This window comes from Gossypium raimondii, chromosome 9 (genome assembly GCF_025698545.1).
Source record: "Gossypium raimondii isolate GPD5lz chromosome 9, ASM2569854v1, whole genome shotgun sequence".
NCBI lineage: Eukaryota > Viridiplantae > Streptophyta > Magnoliopsida > Malvales > Malvaceae > Gossypium > Gossypium raimondii.
This window is the reverse complement of record NC_068573.1, coordinates 12,420,057-12,442,449: the sequence shown is the minus strand read 5'-3', so window position 1 is coordinate 12,442,449 and position 22,393 is coordinate 12,420,057. Positions and strand designations below refer to the sequence as shown.

Here is a 22,393-nt window from a genome sequence, read left to right as displayed (position 1 = left end):
TATGTTTCAGAAATAACGAAATTGCACGGCATACCCTTATCGATTATATCAGATCGTGATCTGAGATTTACATCGAGATTTTGGGGTAAGTTGCACGAAACTTTAGGCTCAAAGTTAAATTTTAGTACCACTTTCCATCCACAAATAGATGGTCAGTAGGAGCGAGGCATTCAAGTTTTAGAAGATATGTAGCGGTGTTCTATCATTGAATTCGAGTGCAGCTGGGAAAAATTATTTGCCATTAGCTAAATTTGCGTATAATAATAGTTATCAAGAAAGCATAAAGATGGCTCCGTATGAGGCTTTGTACAGACGTAAATGTAGAAGTTCATTGTATTGGTCTGAATTGAATGAGAAGAAGTTAGCCGGGGTTGATTTGGCTCGAGAAATCGAAGAAAAAGTTAGAATTATTCAAGATAAAGTGAAATCTGCATCCGACCATCAAAAGTCTTATGTTGATCTAAAAAGGAGAAATATCGAGTTCTCTGTAGGCGAAAATGTATTTTTGAAAGTCTCGCCCTGGAAGAAAATATTATGATTTGGCAAAAAAGGGAAACTCAGTCTTAGATTTATCGAGCGATATGAAGTTCTTGAAAGAATAGGACCGGTAGCATACCATTTAGCCTTACCACCAGAACTTGACAGAACTCATAATGTTTTTCATGTTTCCATGCTTCGACAATACTGATATGATCTATCAAATATTTTGTCTACAAAAGAAATTAATGTCCAAACAAATTTAACTTACAATGAAGAACCTATAAGTATCTCACCTCGAGAAACAAAAGAGCTGAGAAATAACTCCATACCGTTAGTTGAAGTATTATGGCAACATCATGGGCTTAAAAAGGCGAAGTGGGAAATAAAAGAAAATATGAAGTCCCAATATCCAAATCTTTTCTTTGGTAAGATTTTCGAGGATAAAAATTCCTTTAGAGTGAAGAGTTGTAATATCCTATTTTTCAGTGGTAACGAAACAATGGTTTCGGGACCACAAATTTTGATTGGTCAAGTCGTGTTTAATTGTTTAATTAATGATTATATAATTACATTAGATTCGTATTAAATTTTGGTGAAAAAATTTTAATGTTTACCTAGTTACTTTAATAAAAAGGATTAAATTGTAATAGATGTAAAAATCTAGTTATAATTGAATTATAGTGATTAAGTGGTGTAAATCCTATACGTGGAATGAGTTAATTGGAAATTATACCATTCTTGTTTAATATGGACGGTTTAAAGATAGAATTTAGCTAATATATATGTTTAATTAAAGGGTAAATATGTAATTTAATAAATTTATCATAAAAAACAAATAAAATAAATCATTCATCTTCTTCCTTAGTGGATTTTTCGATCGAAAATTGAATTATAAAACACCATTGAAGGGTTTGGAGTTTCGGCTAGCTTGTAGCCCTTGCATTGTAAGAATTTGTTACCCATTTTTAGTAATTTCTATGTTTTTTAGATCGTTGCAACTAGGTTCAACTAACCCATAGCTTCGTTTTTGAAACTGTTAAATATTTTAGATATTGCCATTGATGAATGCTTGTTATTTTAGATGTCAATTGATGGAGATGAAGTGTTAGCTGTTTATTTGGATTAGTTTCTTTGATATTTTTAGAAAATGGAGTAAATAGACTAAATACTTAAAATTTCATGGAAATTGAGTAATTAATGATTAATTGTGGGTTGCCCTAAATTGGAAGGATATTCGATTAGCTTTGGGAAGTTGTAAAAATTTGTTAAATTGGAAAATTTTGGGTATAGGGACTAAATTGTGAAAAATGTAAAAGTTTAGTGAAAATGTGTGATTAATAAAAGGTTAAAGGTCATATGCATTGAATCGAATGTGAAATGTGTATGAGATTAATAAATTGAATTTAATTATTATATAGATTAAGACTTGAATAAAAAAGACAATAACTGAGGAAAGGGGAAAATTACAGAACAATCCTTGTGTGTTGACTGAAATTAAATCGTAGGCAAGTTCATAGCATTTCAATATGTAAATGAAAGTCTACTTGAAATTTAATATCATTGTTCTTTAGTTAATCTGTTTAAATATAATTATTGCTTGAATGCACATATGTGCCCCTTTTTCTACTTCGATACCCCTGAATGCACACACGTGCCCCTGTTTATACTTCGGTACCCCTAAATGCACATACATGCTGCTGTTTGTACTTCAATACTCTCTGAATGCACATACGTGCCCCTGTTTGTACTTCGGTACCCCTGAATGCACATCGTGCCCCTGTTTGTACTTCGATACCCCTGAATGCACATATGTGCCCCTATTTATACTTCGGTACCCCTGAATGCACATACGCGCCCCTATTTGTACTTCGATACCTTTGAATGCATATACGTGCTCGCTTGATAGATTTGCAATGGCAATTCTCTAGTAATATCTTATGCATGCAAATTGCTAGACTGATTCCTTTGATATCCGCAAGCGTCCATTACAATGTTTTCTTAGATTTCTTTAAAACATTCAATGATTGAGCTTCTTGACCTAATGTCAATGCAATATAAATAATTACTAGCAATGGATGTTATCTCCCAAGTAAGCATACTTTAGATGTGTTGGCAAAGGCTTCTATTCCAACATAGGAGGATCCTTCAGATTTGGTTGTAATTTGTTTCTCAGCATTGTTATGCATCCTTTCGTGAGAGCAACGGTTTTGAACTCCCCTAACATTCTCTTCTTTGATAAGATATCTTTCATGAATTTCACATAGTTGAACATTTGTTCCAATGCTTCCACCAACGGTATGTTGATATGTAATTGCTTCAGGATATCCAAGAATTTGTTGAATTGAAAATATTGCTTAGATTTTTGGAAAGGCTGAGGAAAAAGTTGCGATGGCTTTCCTTTAATTTTTTGAGGTTATTTTGCCATGGTATTTTTATTGGAAACACAAGATGAATTTGGTTCAACATTTTTCTGGTTACTCATTTCTTTTGTAGCCTACTCCGCTATCGATTCTGAATTCTTCTTATTTTTGAAATCTGAACTATGTTCTTAAATAGTGGTGTCATTAACAACTCCTGATAGTTGTGTACAACTTCTGAGTGTAACGGCTTTACATTGTTCCTTTCCCTGAGATCGCGAATTTTCAGTATCACTTGGTAGTGCTCCTTATAGTCTTAAGCTTAATGCTTTGACAATTTACCCTACTTGGTTCTATAAAGCTCTTAAAGATTGAGCTTGACTTTGAATGATATCATCATTCTTAGCCACATATTCCTTCAATAGATCTTCCATCAATGAAGAACTCGAAGCTGAATTTTGTGGAACATTTTACCGTGGCATGAGTTGATTGTATCTAGGTTGTGCACCCGCAATATTTTATCGAATAGCATTATTGGAATTTCTCACCCCTAGATTACTCCAACTAAAGTTGGGATATTGATTTCACCATGGATTATATGTGTTGGAATATAGGTTGTTGTTGTTGTAATTAAAATTTCTTATATAATAAACTAAGGTTAGATCCGATAGGCATTCATCAAAAACATGATCCTCTCCACAATAAACACATGCTAACTTGGCTGGTTTTATTTCCTGCACTGCAAGTGGTCTTTCTAATGTTTTAATCATATTTGTTCAAGATGATACCTGGGTTGTTAGGAAAGTGATCGCATCAAGTTCCATTGCTCCAGAAACTCCTCTGCCAGTCCCTACTCTAGTAGTAGGGTATTGATAATCGTTGTTTCCTATCCTCTCAAGAATTATATGCCTCATTATATGATTTATCAAGAAAAGTCCTATTGGCAGATGTGTCAACCACCACCCTTGTATGCACATTCAAACCATTTTAAAACATTTCCATTTGTGTCCAATGTTGAAAACAATGCATCAGGAATTTTCTAATTAACTCCTTGAATCACTCCTATGCTTCATATAACGTTTCGTCCTCAGATTGCCAAAATTACGTAATACCATTCCTCAGTTTAGCATTCATGTTTAGAGGATTATATCTTAACAGAAACCTCTAACAAAGTTCATTCCAAGATGCCACCGTACCCAACGTCAATGCATTTAACCATGCTCTGGCATGATCTCGCAATGAATAAGGGAATAACTTTAGTTTTAAGGTATCTTCAAGAACACCCTGCTGCATGAATGAATCGCAGACTTCCAAAAAGAGTCTTAAGTGCAACCGTGGATCCTCAGTAGGCAATCCACTAAACTGCCCTATAGTTTGTAACATTTGAAACATCACCTGCTTTAACTCGAAATGTTGAGCCTAAATATATGGCCTGACAATTCCTGGATTCAGATCCTTTAAAATCGGCACTACATGTTCTCTAATGGGTCTATCTCTGTCATCTATTACTCGAGAAATATTAGCATCCCTTCCTTCCTGATGTAATGACTCTTCTCTAACCTGATCATTTCTAATTCTTTCCATTTCTCACAATTCTTTTCTCCTCATTCTCAAGGTTCTCTCAATTTTGGATCAAAAGAATACTCTTCAATTGCTGAAATATCTCTACTCATGCACCAACAAAAAATCCTAAAAAACAAAAAAATCAAAACAACATATTAACCTAAACTAATAAAATTAAAGAGGTAATAACACACCAAATTGTTCACTGAAATTGTTGATCCCCGGTAATGGCGCCAAAAATTTGTCACATATGAATTTATAATGCGAATGTGCAAGTATACACGTCGAATCAAGTAATAAAGTGATGAGTGAGTATCATCTTCACAGAGACCAAAATTGAGTAAAATAATTAGTTATGCTATTACTATGAAATTGACTAATTACATTGTGCAAAATAAAAAGATGAGAAATTGATAAATAAATTTAATGAATGGATTAATAAAATCAATTATGAATGAAAATATGCTAGGGCAATTAAAATGTTGTGGCAATTCTCAAAGAATAAGTGGGAATGAGTTTGTACTGTTGAACGATAAAGGTCAGAATTACCCAAGCTTATTTTTATATCAGAATAATGCCATGGAAAAATCTTGACCATTTTACTGCTCAAGGACTCACTACTACAGTCTGCTTCTTTTGAAAGCCAGACTTTGAGCTATCATTCTGAGTTTTTATATGTCTACAAAACTCAAGAATGATATCTAGATTGTTCTTCCTTTCCCTGTACAAATCACAACTTCTACGTCTAAAGTGTTGTAAATATTCTTTCAAATACTTACCCGTATCAGCCGATAATGATCCAATCTATTTAATCTTTCTAGAATTAAATCAGATCTAATAGCATGCCATACAGTGATCTATGTCTAGAGCATTCATGCATGCATTTAAAATAATCACAAATCAAATGAAGCAGTACTCTACTCAGAATCAAACCATGGGCATTAAAGATAACAAAAATTCACCAAATAATTCCAACCCAATGAGATTTCGCTCATGGTTTGAACATTCAAATCCAAAACAAAATAATTCAACTTCGTCATTTAAGTTTATAAACCACAAAGTTCAAATAAGAAAATAAAGGCAGAGCAGCAGGAAGGTTTCGCTACTTCAGCTTTCACTCTAATAATAAGATTTGAAGCAAAACCTAGGGCATATTTCTCTTCCTCTTCCTTGCGTCTGTAATTCTTCTGCTCTATAAGCTGCTACCCTCTCCTCTCTTTCTCTGAGATTTTTCATGAGAACTTGATGCAAAGAGAAAAAAAAACTATTTTCTAAATCTTCTCTCTCTCTCATATTTTTTTTCTTTTTTCTCTTTTCTTCTTTATATGGTAGGCCATCTCTCTTAGCATACACCTTTTGCTTCCTCTTTTTTAGGGTGGTTTATCTGGTACAAGTCCAGTTAGGTCAGAGTGACGTGGACTGAGTGCTACATCATTTTCCTAAAATTTCCATGGCATTTGTTGACAATCTAACCAAAATTTTTCCTTCGCAATATTTCACTTCTTTCATTTTCCTACTCTTTTTTTTCTCTTCTCTTCTTTATCCTGCACCTGCTACCAGCCACAACCAGCACCTTTCTTCCCCAATAATAAAAGTTACAAATAATAACATTTATAGCACAATCCAAGCTTTGTTGTGCAATGTTCTAAAAATATCTACAAATGCAAACATATTTACTTAATTACAAATAATTAATTCAATCTAGAGGCTTGCAGTATAACTCTTTTCAAGTGTTACCAGATATGTATGCGAATATATGAGTGATTAGTTGAGAATACTTGTGAGTGTATGAATGTCTGCTACGGATAGTATGTATAATTTGTATGGAATATCATAAGTTCAAAATATGTGATGGCTATTGTATGACTACCGTGATGTTGAAGTATGGCTAAATACATATGTCTAGAATGTATACTATGAGATGTGTGTTCTTTAAGGTGTACGTTGGGGAGTTAAAGTGTTGGCCTAGATTGTTTTAGTTCTTGAAGAGTCTGTAAAGTGAGTTTGTATCTGGTCACCACAGTGGTATCTGATGAAGTCTGTTGGGACAAAAAGCACGAAGTCTGATATGAAACTCTGAAGAAAAAGTCCATTGCTAAGGCACCATTCGAAAAGGAACTAATGAATTATAATTACCCAATGGGGTTTTCTATATGTCCCATAGCAATGATGGGAAAACCTTATGTAATGTGAGTTTAGGCAAATCCATATCGTAAACACGGCAACTAAGAACTGCATTTTTGGTGTACTTTATATTATTGCCTGTGTGGCGTCTTCTATTAGGCTTATGTGGCGTACATTGTCAGGGATGTCTGGTAATATATGAATCTAAATGTCTGTCTCTATTGTAAGATTTGAGTAAATTATTTAGTTCTATAATAAGTAAGACTAAGATATGGTGTCGATATGTTTCAAGTTAAGAGCAAATAAGTTTCAAGGGTTTTCGTGAAAAGAGATGTATGTACGTATGTTAAGAAGGGTATTCGTCATTTTGACCTGCAAGCATGAAAAGTGAGTGGTATTGTATCTTCTTCTAAAATTATTTTTATTCTGAGTTAATGTTATCTTGAACTATAGGATTATGATATAGAATGATGTGGAGTGCAATTGAATGGTTTATACAATGATTTATTAGTATGAATATATGTGGTACTGAATTAGGGATTGTCTGAGTGTGAATTGATGGTATTAAATTCTGCGTAAGTATTCGCCAAACATATATGAGTATCCACCCATAATAAAGGTCAGTGAAAATTAGGAGTATGGGTTGAGGCATGGATTGTTTGAAGTGTTTTCTGAGGGTATGTTCTGTTAAGAAAGTATCATGGGACAAGAGATTTATGAAACTATGGTAAGGATTCCTCAGGTAACTAGATATGAATGATTAATTATGATAAATGTATGATAACTGGCATATACGGGAGTGATAAAACTGTATGGTATCATCTGAATCCATCAAGGTATCGTTAATGAGCTCACTAAGTACTCTTGTACTTACAAAATTGGTTATTTCTTTTCAAGCTTTTGAGAAGAGACTTCGCCTGATGGGAAGATGCCAGGAGCACCAAGTTTGTGCTAAAGCGAGCTATTATTCATATATTGGAATTGTGGCATAGTCTAGGAATACGACCTTTCAAGTCTATTTTTGATAAACTTCTATTTTGTAAGGATTAGTATCAAGATTTCTATAACAAACTATTGTAACATACTTCCCTTGTTTTCACATAAGAAGTTTTTTAATTGAAATGCCATAGAACATGTTTTAAAGAAGTAAAATATTTTAAAATATTTTTGTTACATATTAAGGAAAAAAAAGGGAATAGTTCGCACAGTGAAGATACCTATAATGACATCAATGGGACCTTTCTTATGAGGTTCCCGTATGGTATAAACTCATACGAGGCCTCTAGTTATCTTTCGAGATTCCCTAGGATGTCTTCACTCACAGTGTTCGTAACAAGGCAAGCTCGTAGACATGCGCGAACCCTTCTTTCTATCCTGGTTGTGGCTCCTCTATCACGGGCGATCTGACCTAAAGCTTTGCTTAACATTCCTACCAAAATTTCACGAGTCGTAATCCCTCTTAGACACTCGCCCAAATACTTGCTTCCCAGCTCTAGTTTCAGTTCATGGAGCCTTAATCTCCTCAACATCTTCGTCTTTGTCAACCAACTCGTCAAATTTCAAAGTATAATGAGTTACAAGGTATAGTATGATATCATGATGCAAACCAAAATGAAACCTTTGACAATGATCCTTCCCTTGCGAAACAATATTTGATGTGTACTAACTCAGAAGCACAAATTTTGCCTCATACTTAGCCACTAATAGCTCGCCTAGTAACAGATTGATAAACTTGCACTTGCGAGCTTCCAAATATTGCTCTCCCATGAACTTTTTCTTGAAAGTTCCCAAGAAAAATTCCCTTGACAACTGGTCCGTAGCAGTTCCTTGCTTCACGGTATTTCAACAGTGATCAGCTTTGTCGATGAGTAATGACACAGTGCATCCTAACTTCTCTTGGTCAAAACATACCATCTGCTTAAGGATTTTCTCAATAACCTCAAGCCAATACTCAGCTTTTGTAGGATCAGCTCCTCGAACTCTCCAGAGGCAATCCACAATTCATCGGTGCAATGTTGGCACCAGCAGCTCGATGAAAAGCACCAATCATAGCTTGCACTAAGGGCTCTATACCTTCAGTTCTCCTCATGATCAACCACATTTCTCGAGTATACTAGAATGTCATTAATGAAGACTGCCACAAACTGATCCAAAAAATGTTGAAATACTATGTTCATCAAATCCTTGAAGACCGGATTCACATTCATTAAGACAAAAGGCATCACCTAGAATTCATAATAGTCATACCATGAGCAAAATGCAGTCTCAATAACATCATACCTCTTATCTTCACTTAATAGTAACCAAAACACAAATCAATCTTCGAAAAGAATTGTAGCTCCACTCAACAAATCAAACAAATCTTTAGTTCGAGGTAGTAGATATTTATTCTTCATAGTTACCTTATTCAATTGGCGATAATCAATACACAAGAGAAATGTCTCATTTTTCTTATTTACAAATAGAATTGGTGCACCCTATGGTGAAACACTTGGGCATATAAATCCCTTTTCTAACAGATCTTAAAACTGTGTCTTAACCTCTTTCAATTCTAGCGATGCCATTCTATAAGGAGTACAAGAGATCGGTGCTGCCCTAGGCTCTAATTCATTTGAATACTCTACCTCTCTAATTGGTGGCATTCCTAGAAGCTCTACTAGAAACACAGTTGAAAATTTTCTTACAATTGGCTAATATCCTTTCTCAATTCAGACGAATCCATAATGTATGCTAAGTAAGCATCTGCACCCTTAACCAACAATTTTCTGGTGGATACCGCAGAAATTATCCTACTCTCCAAACTGGTCTAAATGCTAGACATCATTACTTCTTTGCCCTCTACAATTAACCAATGCACACCCTTAGCATGGCAATCTACAATAGCATTGTGCCTGGTTAACCAGTCTAGCCCTAGAATAGCATCAAACTCATGGAAATTTAACAATAACAAGTTCGCTAAGAAAGTGTACTCTCCGAAAACCAACAAGTAGTTCTTAATCATCTTATTAACCATAATATTTTGCCCAGAGGATTAGTTACTAACACATTGGTCTCAAAATAGACAACATCAAGACTCAATCCCTCTACGAATTTAGTGTAGACATAAGAATGGGTTGACCCGAGATCTATTAATGCATAAATATTGTTTTCAAGGAAATAAAATTTACCCATTATGACTTTTGGAAAATTATCATCTTCTTTAGCCTTCATTACATATGCTTTGGTGGATACTCCAGAGCTAGGCTTGGTGTAGCTTTTCCTTAGAGTCCCCTGAACCGATCCAAACTTTGCTGCTACACCATATCTTGCTTCCTATTAAAATTTTTTGGGCCCATGAACAAATTGTTATGTACTCACCTCAACCTTGAAAACACAATCTCTAATCTGATGGTCCAAATATCCGCATCCAAAGTAAGCACCACAATGCCTCTAGTATTCCCCTCCTTGATTTCTTCGATAGTGCTCTCAATTAGAATTTCTCTTTATTCTAGATACACCTGAACTTGCCATCGAAGTAGTTGGTCTACTATTTCCATCATACCGAAAACTCATAGGTTCTGAATCCCTCTTTGATGAAGAAAAATTCTTACCTCTTAGCTTTTTGAAATTTGATGGAGGTGGAGGATTAGACATTCCATGCTTCATTCTTTCTCTTTCAAAGCTTATTCTCATATCTCGAACAATTGTTTCCATTTTATGAGCCTTAGCTATCATGGCTACTAAGCTTTGACACTCTGAGGCCGCCACTACTGCGCGAATCTCATCTCTTAAGCCCTATTAAAAATTTTTACACATCTCATGTTTATACTCCATCATGGACATTTTTCTGTGCTTAAGATACATAAATTCCTTATTCATTTGTTCCACATAGATTTGATTGACATGTTTTTCTCTAATTTTTTTCCAAAAAGTAATCTCAGCCTATCAACTCCTCGGGGTTACATTAACCAAAGTCTCCCACCATTGACTTTATTTCCTTCTAGCAAAGAAACTACACATAGAAGACTATTTTCTAGTGTGCACTTCAACTCATTAATTACTCAACAAACTTGTGATTGCCACTGCTCCGATACTGTAGGTTCATCACCTTTATATTCCAAAAATTAGTTAACACCTCTTTTTGTTATCTCCTTCACAAGGTCACCTTTAGGTTGAGTTTTAATTGCTCTAAGAAGTGCATGAGGTACTGGTCATACCACCTCCGGTTGTGGTTGTTGTGGTTAGGGTGCTTTTGCTGCCCCCATAAACTGGTCGAACATGTAGGTTAGCATAGTGAAGAAGACATTTCAAAAAGCATTACCAACTGCTTCCAAACTAGCTGCAGGAGTTTGCTCCTGAATAAAAGGCACATGGCTTTCTATCTCCTAGTCACTTCTCTTAATCCTTCAGACATTTTTATGAACATTACAATAAAGTTAAGATTAGTTCAAATTACAGGGACTAAGCCAAAGATATATCATGCATGGTGGGGCTTGTCACAACCTTTGGTATTTCCAAGAATTGGCTTAACCTAGTTCTGATACCAAAACTTGTAACAGACCTTACTGAACCCGATAATTGGATATTAATATAGTGTGCACAATTAAAACTTCTATAAATTTAATAAAGTTATTAGAAATTTATTTAAAATTACAGTTATTGGTGTAGTTCAAAATATGACAATGACAAAACAATGAAATTATTTATATTGCATGAAATTAGCATTTAAAATAAAATATTTAGCAGAAGCCTTATGAAAATTGACAAAGTTATTCCCTTTACAAAAGTTTCAATGTACATCATTGTTAGTTAAGACAACGGTTAAAAACATTTGGCATATATGATCACAGAGGCGATCTCATAGAACAAGATATGTGTATTAGATTAAATATAAGAATAAATGGTTTGTAAATATTCATAGAAAAAATTATCTTAACAAAAGCAGTAAATCATTATACAAGTTAATTTCAAATTATAATTGCATGCCACCCCCAAAAGTTCATGCATGATATAAAATAAATCAAATGGCTCACAATCATCGGTTCTCTGGCGTAGTCCCTTCAATAGAATTTATTCCTTCAATCAACATGCCTGAGAAGGAAAGTTAACCGAGTAAGTTCATACGAACTTAGTGAGTTATTAGATAAAAAGAGAGCACATACAAGTCATACACATTCGTACTTAAAATATTACCAAACCTTTTAGAAAGGTCTATACAATATGATCATCATACACCCAATGGCATTTACAAACTACAAACATATCCAACACGCCAACTTACATATCACATGGGTGATTACTATCCCCCAACTAAACATGACACATACAACCCATCCTTATGCTAGCCTTGTCCCCAAAATACAAAATTAGAAGTATATCAGACAACCATATTCGTATACATATTCCCCCTTAACTCTTTAGGTCATTTCTGTTCAGATAAACATGTTTTCTCATGATCTGCCAATCCAATTTGCATTATCACTGCCTTTCCAGGGGCATCACAAACATATCTTCTTCTTCATCACCACATATCACAGACAAATGGTACTGGCTTAAGCAAGAAGGATGGTATTTACTTCATAACAGAAACAAACCACACTTATACTGATGACACTAGGTTACCACCAACCAAACAATTATCACTCACACGATATAGAGAGAGATTAATTACCTTTCACAATTTATACAACAATGGAAATTACAATACATGGAAGTAAGAAGGAACTCGCCAGAAACTCTACTATAGTGATCTACATAGCAGGTCCTTTGCCCTTGTCGTTGGGACCTTCGTTAGCTTCTTGAGCTAAAAAGAAGATAGATATCCCTATCAAATCATTAAAATGTCAACACTTAACATGCATGCAAGAATCATAATCAAAACCCAAAATCAAGAATTTTCTTTCCTCACCAATAGTTCTAAGGTCTATGCATGCAACACTATAAACGACCGTGTAACTCTTGAAATGGTCTCACACGCCCGTGTGCCAGGCCGTGTGCTTGGCCGTGTAACTGCCTAATATGCAACCCTTTGGAACCTACAGGGGACAAATGACCATTTATCACACACGGCTTAGACACAAGCCCGTGTCTTAGGTCCTGTGGACAAGAAATAGGCCAAATTCAAGTCATTTCTTTTACCCAAATCAAGCTTTGCCATACAAGCCATTTGCACAACCAATCAAGCTTCAAAACATGCCTAAAACATCCATAATAAAGCTAATTCAATATGACATCAATGCATACAACCAATATTCCAAAAGGCACCCCAATCTCAACAATCAAATATACTTAAACATATGCATAATTTAGCCATTCATCAATCATACATTTATAACCTAATTCTATACCAAACTTACCACAATAACCACATGTCAAAATCACACTCAAACATGCCAAATTGGTCATCTAGAACATAACTTCACTTGACCATTTCATCACCAACCATCAAAGCATTAAAATGCTAAAAGTTCATCAACCATGATACCACATTTACAAGCCGAACATAATGACAATATCATAGAGCACAATTCACCTATACGTTCTACTATAACCATGACTTAAAACATCAAAATCTACCGAAATAGTCGTTGGATAGTGTGATAGGTCTCTAACGAGCTTCCAAATCGATCGAGCTTCCAATAACTTATAAAACATAGAAAAGAAAAATGACGTAAGCATATAATGCTTCTTAAGTTCGTAAATCATGAACAAAACTTACCATTTCAATGCATAATCATAAAAATAGACATGAATCAACCCAACACAAGCTTGGCACAAGCCTAAGCATCACCAACAACCCAAGTTAGTGTTTAATCACATAACTTAGCCAAATTCATCACATGGTAAGGTAAATCTCATAATCATAATACATGTGTATTCATATTTTTCATAACATGGCTATACATACTTTGCTCATCAATAATTCATACATTTCCATGATTTCATAGTGTAATCATCCCTTTACATGCCCATTGAACCACTTAGAATAATATCGAAACACTGGAAGGTCACACAAAGTGTGTGAACACATGGTCAAAATCATTCATTTCCTTTTCCTTTAGATAAATGCTCCTACGAACCATAAATAGGCCTACTCACACAAGCTAACGTTCGAAACGTAGCTACACAATACCGCTCACACAAGCTGATGAGTATTCGTAACAAATGCCAGAACTCAGCCATCAGTAGGACGTTCAGGACCAGCACCCGAAACATGGTAACCCTAATGACATGTCATTTGTATCCTACATATTCCTAAGGTTCAAACGAGGCTCAATAGTCGTCGTAACATTATCGAATTTTCTGTCGAAGCATAATATGATAAATAACATAATAGCATTTAAATTAAGTACATTAAAATGCTAGTTAAACATACGAACTTACCTCGATCACAAAAATGACGAAATAGGATCAACTAGTCTGATACTTTATCTTTGTCTTGATCTAGATCTGTACGAGGCTTAACTTAATATGCACAAGGTAGAGCTTGGTCGAACCTTCAAGCTTCTTTAATGGATTTTCTTAAGTTTATTTCAGTGGTAGTGATGAACAAACAAAGATGATAACTTTGTTTTGATTATTTTACTTAACTTATTAATTAAATTACCTATATAACCTTATACATTAACCTTTAAAATCATTTAAATGATGTCTATAAAATTCCACTCAAAATAACAATGGTCTAATTACAACATAAATCCCTTAATCATTTAATAGCATAGCCATTTAGTTCCTTTAACTTATATAACACTAATTTTGCACCTTTTATGATTTAGTCCTTTTTACTTAATTAAGCATGCAAACATCAAAATTTCGTAACGAATTTTTTATACAACCTTACTAATATTTCGTAGATATTAAATGAATAATAAAATAAATATTTTCACGTCAAATTTGTGGTCCTAAAACCACTGTTCTGATTTCACTGAAAATGGGCTGTTACTTAGGGGTTAGCTAAAGTCCACAAATTCTCCTCGATGAAGCTCTCTACTTTATGGATTTTTAGAAACTTATAGAGAAATTTTGGAAAGAAGAAGATGTAAACATAATCCTTGATCGCTAATTTTATCCTTATACACTCATGCAATGCAAACAAGGTTTAGTGGAAAGATCAGATAATTTCACTAACACCCTTGATTCCCGTGATTAAACGTACTTAACACCCTAGATTTTAACTAAATCCCAACATAAATAACTAATTTATCAAACAATAAATATAAAAACAAGTCTAATCAAATTGTAAACTTAACGAGTTCGCCCAAAAACATCTGGGGTGGGAAGATACTTAATAGAAGAGTCTACCAAACCCTAGAGTTTGCCAAATTTGGAGTTTGCCTAATGGTGAATCCCACACAGTATACTACTTTGCCAAAATGAATACTTTACTTACTCAATTTTACCCTTGACTTAACTAACTTATACGCCAAACAATAATTGAATATAGGGTCTCCACTCGGTGAGCTATTACAATCCAAGTGGAAAAAGATCCTATGCTTTGGTCGCAAGGGAAAGTTGAGTCTTAGGTATATCGAGCCTTATGAGATTATGAGAGAGTTGGACGAGTTGCATATTATCTAGCCTTATCATTAGAATTACAAAATATTCATGATGTATTCCATGTATCCATGCTCCAACGATATCGGTCTGATCAATATCATGTTATTCTGGTGGAATCAATTGAAGTTCAGTCTAATCTATCGTATGATGAAGAACAAATAGAGATTGTCACGAAAGAAGTGAAAGAACTTAGAAATAAGCGCTTGCCATTGGTAAAAGCCTATGGCGTAGTCATAGCGTGGAAGAAGCGACCTAAGAACTAGAAGAAACAATGAGATCTTAGTACCCTCACCTCTTTCTAGGTAAATTTCAAGTATGAAATTTCTTAAGAGGGAGAATTATAACAACCTAATTTCTAATGGTATCAAAAATTATAGTTTTGGGACCTCGTTTCTATAACCCAGCCCGTAAATATTAAATGGAGGTATTTATAGAGTTAGTATGTTGATGAACTGAAATTGGGATAAGCAATTTAGTAAAAAATATGGTTAATTATAGCCTAGTAACTAGATTGTAAAAGTTTGATCACTATAGATTTTAATTAAGATAAGGCTTGGGGACTTAAATAGCAATTATACAAGGACTAAAATGTCTAATAAACCTATTTTAAATCGATGATAGTGGGATGTGATATTAATTGTAATTAGCTTAAGTTAATTCAAATTAAGGTCTAATTAACTAAATATTATAGTATATAAGTTAAATAAGTGGGAAGAAGATGACAAAGTCATCATATTCTTCCTAAGAGCAACTGTCCACCATGTTTGAAGAGAAAGCTTAAAAACCTAGCTTGAACTTTCGGCCAAAATTTCAAGTAAGTCCCTAGCCATTTTTCTTTAATTTTTATAGTTTTTTTATCATGGGAGCTTCAATAAGCTAACCAACGGATCTATTTGATCAACTGGTGAAATTTGGACCGTTACCATTGTTGAGAATTGCATGAATTAGGTGTGAATTTGATAGAAATTAAGCTTAGATTATAGAAAGAATTAAATTGTAAAGCTTAACAAGCTCGATTGCTAGCTTGTTTGCATTAGTGACCAAATTAAATAAAATGAAAACTTGTTATGAAATTGTGGTATTTATAAAAAGTATAATGTCTGTATTGAATAAATGTGAAATTGAATTTTAATCCAAAGCTCTAGGTTGAAAGTTATGCTTGTCCAGGTTTTAGGGACTGAATTGAATAAATTGCAAAATATGCATAAACTAATAATTCGTTACGAATTGGTTGGAAATTTATAGTGTGTTATGCTTTATGATTATCCATAGCTAATGTCGACACAGACCTTTTGAGAGGGAAAGGAAAAGCGAAAGTGATCGACAAGTAACCTAAAAACTCTTGTTTATACATTTATAATTTGGGATCATTTTAATTGATGCATTTACATATTAACTGCATTTGGGGTGTTAAAGTGAGTATATAGTGATATTATGAATCCTATAATTGAACTTGAATATGAATTGTCAGGATAGAGGATATAAATTAATCAAATGTAAAATAACATGAATTGCTTTGAAATATGTATGTGTTCTGAAATTGGGTGGAAATGTATTGAATGACATGGAATATATTTGATATGATTATATAATGGATTGTGATTGAGAAATGATATATGTACTCAATTGTAAATGAAATTGAACATTTATACCCTATTAACTAGTGTGGCTAAATCGGATATAGTTGACATGCCATAGGATTGGTTTGAGTATGGGTTATGCACTTATGCCCCAGGATGCACCTTGTGTGCCAGGATGCACTTCATATGCTAGTATGCACTTTGTGCACCACGATGCACCTCGATGCACCTCGTGTGTCAAGATGCACTACGTTTGCCAATAATGTGCTTCGTGTGTTAGTATGCACTTTATGTGCCAAATAGCCTTACTTCATTTATCTAATGTTGCACTTCGGTGCTAGTTTGGTGTGTTGGTTGGATGATCTGTGTATCTATCCAAGTCAAGTTAATAGGGGTTACAAATTGTTAATTTGGTAAATGATGTGAATATGGTTATAAATGATATTGTGATCCAAATATGTATATATGTGAAGATAGAGGAAAACATATTAATGATTATGAAAATCAATTGAAAATGAACCTTAGAGCCAAGATGAATGGGAAAGAGTCAAACTACTCCAGGAAAAAGGATTGATCAGTAGATAAACAAATAAATGATGATAATTGAACATATCATTGTATGGCATGTTGATAAAGATGCATAAATGTGTACTTGACTCTTGAATGATTTTGAGTTGATATGTAGTAAGGGATTTGTAATTGATAAGCTAGTAGGAGTTGGCCTTATATGTTTCAATGTTGAATAAGTTGTTTTGGTATTGTTATAAGTATGCTTACATGTATTGAATGATGATGTAAATGTTTGACACTTTAGAACATGATTTGGTTGGATATTAAATACATATATGCATGTATTGTCTTGAAACCTATTACTAATGCTTATGTTATATATCTTGAATCATAAATGTACTATTGAGTCTTATTGCTCAACATGCAGTTTGTTTGTTCCGTGTACAGATACATGTATTCTTGAAGCCCCAAAAAAGAGAAGTCAGCATTCAAACATCATCGATCGATCCAGCCTAAGTTTGTAAAGCTCCTTTCTTTTGATCAATGGCATATACCTAGGTATAGTTGGTCTCAAAGTGTTAAGGTTATGATGATTGTATATAAATTGTGTTAATATGAAAATTGGTTTTGGCCATACACATGGATAATGTTTAAAGCTGTTACTTATGTTTTGAGTATGTTTTGTAAGATTTGAATGGTTAAATTGGGGCCATGAGGCCAATTGATATTAAGCATGTTAGGTGGAAATCATTGGGAAACAGGGACCTAGTGGACTGATTGCAATGTCGCAACTTTACACCTTGCATGTCGCGACATCAAACCATCTCGTCGCGACATCCCCTGCTTAAGGTCTAGACGTCGACTCTATTTTATTTTGTAAACTTTACAATTTGGTCCTCGAGTTGAGAAGTTTGACTACCCTTTTCAAATTCATAACACCCACATGAAATATTTTAAAAAATTTTCAGTTTAGTCTTAATTCAATCTTAAGATGGTATTGAACTTTCGTAAGTTTATATATAACCTAAAAATGATTTTATATCGTGTTTTAAGCTTGTAATACTTGGAACTAAATGATTAATGGTAAAAATTTTATAAAATTGATTGTAGTTGCTCCGATAACGAATATGACATTTTGTAGCTCGGACCTAGTGATCGGGTTGGGTATGTGGTGTTACAATCGCATTTTTGAAATCATGTTTTAAATATGATTTTTTTCCATTCATAATAATAATGTAAGGTTACATTAATTACAAATTCCAATTTATTAAAATTCTAAACAACTTCTTAATACACATTTTCAGATTTGCATTATTGATCCCTAATAGTATATTTTGAATTGTAATTTTCTAATAACACAATTTATACCTAAGTTGATTAATTATCATAATAATAGATAGTAAATATATTTACTACATAGAATGTCAACAATTCGTTTCATATTAAATTATTTGGTACCTCTATTTTTGAAAGCAATCAAATATTCATTTTTAAGTAAATTAATGTCATATACAACAATAAATACGTTAAAGAAAAGAAATATTTTTTATGTTAATGAAAAAGTAATAGAAAATTCTTAATATTGATTACGAAAATTAAAGTTGAAACTTAAAGTAAAAATAAAATAAAAACCCACAACAAGTAAGAAATAATTTATACAAAATAAAATTAGTATTCAAAGTCTACCTTTCTTCCTTCCCTTATGCATGTTTGCAAGCCTATAAAGAAATTCACAAAAAACAATGAAACATAACAGAATTATAAATTAAATCATCGTTGGTTTAAGGTTTCTAAACATTATTTTCCTATTTTCAATTTGTTCTTATTGTTACTTTCTATATTTTAATATTATTTTGTATAATTTATTTTAAAATAATTTATTCTCTAATTTTTAACATAACGATCATGTAAAGAAACCATCAATTAAAAATTTGAAGAATGAATTTGATGAGAGAGTGATTATACAATTACAATACGAGGCTAAGATACATGGCACTATATAATGAGCAGTTTGAAATTAATGAAGAAAGTGTTGAGAGCTTGAAATGAGCAAGCACATTATGAAGATTTATGGAAAAAATTTCATTGATTCAGCTAGTCAAATGAGTTGAACAATATACAATATTCAATATAATATTTAGGGTAATTTTATATTATATATGAAAATGTACCATTTTAAAATATATAAAAATATTTTTCATATATTATAATTAATACATTCAACTAATGTATTGTATGGATAAAAAAATTAGTTAAAATAAAATGAAATCATAATTTGAGGTATGTTCTTTGTTGGTTTAGAAAGATTCTTCAATGTTCAAATATGGAATTTGCACCTGTATTTGACTTGAACAAAAAAACTAGGGGAAGGTTTTATTATTGGATAATGTATCAAACAAGACAAAATTAGGCAAAGACTCTTTGATTAGTTTGATAGTACGAACCCGATATTAGTCTAAATGAGAAAATGATTGTTAGTGGAATAGCAACCTTAATGCCATTATTATGGTTTAACTTTAATACAATGACAAAGTTTCTAGATGCATTAAAGTTCATTCAACAATGGCAGCTGCTTCATGGAATTCAAGACCAATACAAACGACAATCATTCTAAATAGAAAAATGAAACGAAAGTTCATTGACTTTCCAGGAAGCATATAACGTGAAAATAGCAAATTGAAGACCTACAGGCTGTGTTCCACAACAAAGCCAGTCCTGGTTGCCATATTTTCCACATTGACCATAGAAATCAAACAATTTTTTCTCCACGAGTTTCAAAATTTCATCTTATATATCAGCTTTTTCCGTACATGAAGGAAGCAATATTCACAAGTATTCGTCCTCCTAACATACGTTTACAACAGACCAGCAAAAACCTCAAACAAAATAGGGTTCTCAGCCAAGGCAGAGCAAGGCCGTCCAATGAAGAAAAAAAAACCCCACCCAAATCGTCATCTCCAAACACAAAAATACCACCATCAAGGAAGGGAATCAATGGCTTCTACCATTAGAACGAGATCGGTCCTGTTCTGGATTATTCCCTATTACTTAGAAAACAAGTAAAACATAATTTTTTTTTATAGATGTTATAACAATCAAGTTATATACATGATATGGGATAAGAAAATGTTGATGGTTCACACCATGTATGGTGCAAAAATTCATCAAAATTGGAGGTTCAAGGTATACAAAGGAGTTAAGAGGTAGTTGTTGCAGGGTGTTTGTATTACAAGTAGTTGAGCATATTTATATGTTTTCTTTGGTTTTGGAATAAGGAAATTATACAGGGAGGTTAGCTTGGTGCGAGCTTCAATCCTTAAGTATTTTATATTACAGGTAGTAAAGTAAGGGGTTGTCAATTAGAAATATTGTTGAAGTGGACATGAAGTGATTAGATGAATTAAGCGTAATAAAATATGATGTGATGGATTAACTCTTTCTTATATATATTTTGGGGATTGTATAGGTTCACTCTATATGATATGGCATTCAAAGCTAAGCTTAGCTGATTTCTATCTCTAAACACTATATGTTGGAACACTTAACAGAAATAACAGACTCGCCAAGAGTCTTGTTCCTCAAGCCTCGATGCTTGCTGAGCAAACAAGAGAATTCGAGCAAAAGAAAAGAAGAGAAGCTAAGGAAAAATGGAGTAAAAGTTGATGAACAAACTGATTTCATTCATACTCAAAACAATGGCACAATGCCAGTACATAAATCAAGCACAAAGCTTGTTAAAATCAGCAAGTAATTACCTAAACATTACCTACCTCCACTAATTACATGGAAACTTGGAATTTTAGCTTGTAAACCTATACAAAGTTGTGTTTACAGCTCATGCATAAGCTAATTACATCAGTCAACAACCTAACTTAGTTAGAAATGAACTAAGATTACATTTCATTGACTGAAAATTACAAAATAAGCAAAATAAGCTTGCATCAGCAGCTCCTGCATGTCTTGGTCTTCATGGCCTGCATGCTGTCGAGTTTGCTGCATGCTGAACCAACTTCATCACTCCTCCTTGGTTTGCATGGAGCAAACACCTAGCTTCTTTCTTAGACATTCGAACCTTGTGACACTAAGGGCTTTGGTTAAAATGTCTGCAAGTTGATCCTCTGAATTACAGTGGATCAGCTTTACTTCCTGAGCTTGCTCCATTTCTCGAATAACATGCAACTTGATGCTGAAATGCTTTGTTCTTCCATGGAACACTGGATTTTTAGCAATTGCTACTGCCGATTGGTTGTCACAGAAGATCTAAGTAGCTTCCTTTTGATGCATATTTAAGTCAGCCAAGATTTTCCTTAGCCATATAGCTTGATTGACAGCACTTGCTGCTGCCACATATTCTGCTTCAGCAGTAGATTGAGCCACTAGACTTTGCTTCTTCAAGCTCCAGCAAAACATGGCTGAACCAAGGTTAAAAGCATACCCTGAGGTGCTTTTCATGTCATCTATTGAGCCAGCCCAGTCACTATCTGTGTAGCCAACCAGCTTCAGATTTCCTTCTTTGCTGTACTTCAAACCATAGTTCAATGTGCCCTTGACATATCTCAACACTCTCTTTGCAGCTTGGAAATGCTTCTCATTACAGCAATGCAAGAATCTTGAGAGCAATCCTACAGCATACATGATGTCTGGTCTAGTGGCAGTCAAGTATAGAAAACAACCAACTAGACTCCTGTAGGTTGTTTCACATACCTTCTCAAAAACACCTTGGCTCGATAGTTTTTCTCCAACAGCAACAGGTGTTTTAGTTGCCTTGCTGTTTTGCATGGAGAACTTGGTCAGAATCTTTGTGGCAAAGCTTCTCTGACTTAGAAATATCTCATTCTGTGCTTGAGACACCTCCATTCCGAGAAAATAGGACATTTCCCCAAGATCAGACATTTCAAACACTTCCTGCATCTTGGTCTTGAAATCAACCAACATTGCTCGATCTCCTCCTGTCACTAGAAGGTCATCAACATACAAGGACACAATGAGTTGTGTTTGTGTCCCTTGCTTCTTGACATACAGTGTTGGCTCACTCTTGCTTCGATCGAATCCCAGATCAGTTAAGTAGCCATCAATTCTGCTGTACCAGGCCCTTGGAGCCTGTTTTAAGCCATATAGGGCCTTCTTCAGTTTGTAGACCATATGCTCACTGCCAGCTATTTCAAACCCTTGTGGTTGTTCAACATAGATGTCTTCATCTAGGAAACCATTCAGAAAGGCTGATTTTACATCGAGCTGATGGAT

At 33.9% G+C, this 22,393-nt stretch overlaps 1 non-coding gene across 1 annotated transcript; it reads left to right on the top strand.

Annotated features, from left to right (window-relative positions):
* The first annotated feature begins 3,855 nt into the window (after window positions 1–3,855).
* On the top strand, window positions 3,856–3,962 carry LOC128032905 (small nucleolar RNA R71). Its single transcript, XR_008189246.1, has one exon. It is a non-coding gene; the product is annotated as a small nucleolar RNA R71 (small nucleolar RNA).
* Window positions 3,963–22,393: the final 18,431 nt, after the last annotated feature.